Raw genomic sequence first — 4,873 nt, 5'->3', positions numbered from 1 at the left:
TTCCTGGCCTCAGGCGATCCTCCAGCCCCAGCCTCCCAAAATGCTAGGATTACAGACATGAGCCACTGTGCCCAGCCAGTATGCACACTCTTTAGTTTATATCAGTTATATAGCATGACCACCCAGCCAGCACGGTCAGGTCCTAAGTATCCGTGCCAGTGGCTGGAGACAGCGAGGCTGATAATCCCAAACTATGTAGGAAGCGTAAGCTCATGTGCTTGTGCTCGCCCCAGGCATGGCTCTGCGAGGGTTTCTGTGGCTTCCCTTCCCGGTCCCACTTTCTGCTTCTTCCTGCCAAAAGTGGACCTGTTTTCCTGTGTCTGCTTTGCTCGGACAAACATGACAGTGAACTAGCATTCCCTGAGCAGCACCATCTGATGGCTGGAGTACAGGCAAAGCTTGCTGAATTAAGGAATGTTCAAAGTAATGTAGTCTGGCCCTCTGGGTTTTGCTTAGAAACCTGAAGTGCTGCGGGAATCAACCTGGATAGTCCAGAGAGAATCTGCCACAGACAGATAATTGAGAATTCACTGTAAATGCAAACAGGTTCTTAGGACACAGCATTTTTTGCTGGCTCAGACTTCTTGAATAGGAAAGAAAAAAGATATGTCTTCTTTCCAGAATACTTTCCTACTCAGGCACAGAGGATGAATGACTCATGTGTTCACCCCCAGGATAAACACCTGCTAAGCATCCATTGTATATGTTTCTGCTGTTCCGACTGCCCAGCCTCTGGTCACCCAGTGCAAGGTTGCTGCTCTCCAGTCTCTCTCTGAAGAAATCTCCTTTCCCTTTCTTGTAGGAGGCCTTGACTCTTGCTCCAGGGGTAGGAGTGTGATCAGGCCTGGCCAATCGGAGCACTGTATCTCCTAGGCTCTATCTTCCTTCAAGGATGGACATATGACAAATTTGGACCAGTGAGAGTGGCTTTGAGTTTTTGTTTGACTCCAGGAGAAGTAAAACTCTAACTTCAACCTGCTGGACATTAATTGGTGAGGATATGGGTCTGGAACTCTGATCAACCACAGGGAACTGGAGAAGAAACCAAAACATGGAAGAAAGACGCAACAAACAGAGAAAGACCACGCACGTACTGATGACATTGAGCCCCTGAACCCAGCTGTGCCAGGAGTCAGACCCTGGCATTTTCAGATCTATGAATCAATGCACTTCTTTTCACGTGGGATAGTTTGGTTTCTTTTGTTACTTTTAAACAAAATTGGGCAGAAGTTAGTTCCAGGAGTGGAACGTGCAAGTGGCAAGTCATGTGTATGTTGTTGGCTGAGTGGAGTGGAGGTGTCAGGTGGTGGGGACTCACGGACCCTGGCTGAAAGGTTGGAGCTCTTGCTAAACAGAAGTGACCTTCAGTAAGGTCCTATTAAAAAGTGACAAGCTTAGGTTGAAACTGGCTGGTTTGAAAGCAGGTGGCATTTACATTAAGCTTTACTGAGAGAGGCACTTCTTGCCTATGACCTGAAATTCACAGCAGCCAGAAGTATGGAGGAATGCAGCATTGGAAAGCTAAAGGGCCTTTTCCAACCTAAAACTAGTGTGCAAAAGACAGGAAAGCAAGCAACCTGGGGACACACGGATCCCCTGGACCATGCCCAAGCACCTCCTGTGATCAGCCCCCTGCTCAATGCAGGGAATGTGGCTGGAGTCAAGGAGACAAATAATCCCCTCCCCTCCCCCAGACATTGTTTCAAATTGCCCCCCTGGAGGTGGAGTCTCAGCTGGAGGCCAGTAAGCTGTTGGCTGGAGGAAGGGCAGAGCACTGCCCAGGTTGCACATCAAAGTCAATGGCTCAGTAAGGACTGGGGCTTCGGATCCTAACCCATGGGGAAGGCTAGAAGTGGACACCAACAGCCTGCTAAAGATCTGAGAGAATTATTCTACAAGAGAAACACCAAATCCGCCAAATAACCTAAGATGCCCATCATTTACTCAAAGATCTGAGAGAAGTTTTCTACAAGAGAAACACCAAATCCATCCAATAATCTAAGAAGCCCACCATTTAAAGCAATCAATCCGCGTGTCCCCACCATCCCATCCAGTAGAGAGCTGCTTCCCAGAAGTTGCATCTTCCCTGTTGCCCATCCCCAATGTGGGCTTGGGAGAGACAGCGGACAAGGGAGCTTTCCCGGAAAATACGCTGAAGGACAAAGAACCTGGCTTCCTACTAGGCACTGGAAGTGCTGTGCTGTGGGCTGGTGCCCTCTGTGCAATTCTCCTTTGATTTAAGTTATTCTGCTCCTCCTCTACCATTCTGTGCTGTTGACATTTCAGGGGACAGGGACATGGTGTTAATTGTATAGGCTGGTGCAAAAGTAATGGTGGTTTTTGCCATTGAACATAATGGCAACACAGCCATTACATTTGCACCAACCAAATATCATCTGAACAATGGTGGCCTGGCCATAAGGGGCCACATTTGGAACTGGCCAAGAAAAAGGCATATTTTTGGGTCAGAATTATAATGTGTTTAATGCATGAGTTCTGGAAGCCAACTGCTTCCTTGGCATAGCCATGTGATCTTGAGCAAGTTACTTCACATCTTTGTGCCTGCATTTTCTGTTAGATAAAAGGGATTAGTAGTGATGTCTATGCATTTTGGATTGTCTCTCTTTGGCTGCCATCTTGCTATTGCCTGGGCAGAAGATGGAAGCTGAGTGCAGGGGAGAGGTGGGATAGTTTGGTTTCTTTTGTTACTTTTAAACAAAATTGGGCAGAAGTTAGTTCCAGGAGTGGAACGTGCAAGTGGCAAGTCATGTGTATGTTGTTGGCTGAGTGGAGTGGAGGTGTGTATGTTGTATCCTTGACTCCAGCCACATTCCCAACATACACACAAGTCATGTGTATGTTGTTGGCTGAGTGGAGTGGAGTGGTTGACATCATGTGAACCCCAGACTCAATTGTGCCTGAATTCGGCCTATGCCTTCTTGGCCACTTTTATGGAAAATACATTTCCTGTGTATTTAAGAGAGTCTGATGGAGTTTTTATCACTTGCAATAAAAAAAGGCTAGTTGATACACCAACTGTGTGTGTTAACCACTGTATATACAGCCTTGGCTCTCAGGAGCTCTCAGCATAGTGGGAAGACAGACACGTAATGCAGCGTGGAGAGAATTGAGATAAGAGAGGCCAAGGGGGCCATGAACACATAGATGAAGAGTCTCTAATATAGATATGGGATCCTAGAAAGATTCCTGGAATAGGTAACATCTTGGCTGAGTCCTAAAGGAATGGTCAGAGCCAGCAGAAGAGGGCAGGGGAGAGAGAGTGCACAATCCCAGGTCCATCTCCCAGTCACTGGAGATTTCAAGGATGGGCTGGAAAACCACTTGCTGGGAATGTTGGATGGAGGATTTATGCCTTGACCAAGAAAGAGGTTAAAGCAAATCCTTTCAGGGCTCTGCTATGGTTCCTGCCCCAAGGGGACATTGACATCTAGGGCCTTATCACAACCTGGCCTTTGGCTTGAGAATGTGTTTCGTTTGGCCTGAGCATGTGTTTTGTTTGGCCCATACCATATTTCAAATTTTTTGGATTTGCTGTCGATATGTAAAATTGAGACAGTTTACAGAACAGCTTGAATTTTTGGCTTATCTTGAAAAATCAGGAGGCCTGATTGCACTGGACACTGCCAATCATGCGGGAATGTGGGCCCTGAAGCATGGTGCTCCTCTTACACAAGACTTGTGTGTTCCTGGGTCCACCCCAGTCCCCACCCCTCCCTCTTGTCTCACCATGGGCCCACTTCAACCACTTATTTACCTTCCCTGGTAGGCTCCTGTAGGAATTTGAGTTTGGGAACCCCATTTTAGAGGAAGGATTCACTGGACATGGATTAGGCTGTATGTGCCAGTGGATGATGCCCTAGAGGATGAAATCAACCTGAGTGCACGACTGCCCCTCTCTGGTTCCTTTTCCACTGGTGCTGGTGGATGTGGCTTAGGTAGGAAGAGCAGACTCTGAGGCTTGGGTTCAGGCACTGGGAGCAGGAGGAGGGGTTGGGGCTTATCTGTTTTTATAGCTTTCCAGGCTGCCTGGTCTAGCAATGGTGCTGTCACGTGATAGTGTCCAGCTCTGAACAGAGTTCTGCAGTGGGTTGAGGACAAAACTATGGCTGATAAAAACATATTTCTTTGTCTTGCTTTTCCTCCTTTGTATCCATTCCATCTCTTTAAGGATTCTCCTTGGGGACAGTTTTCAGTTATTCCTGAAGAGCCAGAATGGAGTCCATCATAATAGCATCTTGTGTGTGTGTGTGTGTGTGTGTGTGTGTGTATTCTTCTTTTAACGTTTTTTTTTTTTGACATTTGTTCTTTTAATTCCAAATTTGGGTTTGATTTAAATGTTATTAATTTAAAGGTGTTTCTCTAAATCCAAAATTAAGGTTGTTTATAACAGTCTTATATGTGGCCTTTCCCTAACTAGACTGAGGTATAATTTATAGACCTATTTTCTGTGTGTAGAGCTCAGTGAGTTTTGACAAATGTTTTTCCTTATGTAACCACCACCACAATCAAGATATAAACATTTCCATTACCCCCTGGCTTCCGTGGTGCTCCGTCCTACTCAATCTCCCCACGACTCATGGTCCCAGGCAATCACTGATGTGCTTTCTTGTCACTGTAGATTAGATTTCTCTTTTCTAGAGTTTTATATAAATGAAATCATTTACCATATACTCTTTTGTGTCTGTCTTCTTTTACTTGGTATATTTTTTTTTGAAATTCATCCATTTTGTTGCATTTAGTAGTTTGTTCCTTTTTCGCCTGAGTAATATTCCATTGATTCTATAGCTATGCTAGGATTTATTTCTCCACTCACCTGCTAATGATGGGCATTGGGGTTGCTTCCAGCTGGGGG

Source organism: Piliocolobus tephrosceles, chromosome 13 (assembly GCF_002776525.5).
Source record: "Piliocolobus tephrosceles isolate RC106 chromosome 13, ASM277652v3, whole genome shotgun sequence".
NCBI classification, from domain to species: domain Eukaryota; kingdom Metazoa; phylum Chordata; class Mammalia; order Primates; family Cercopithecidae; genus Piliocolobus; species Piliocolobus tephrosceles.
This window is presented reverse-complemented; position numbering follows the sequence as displayed.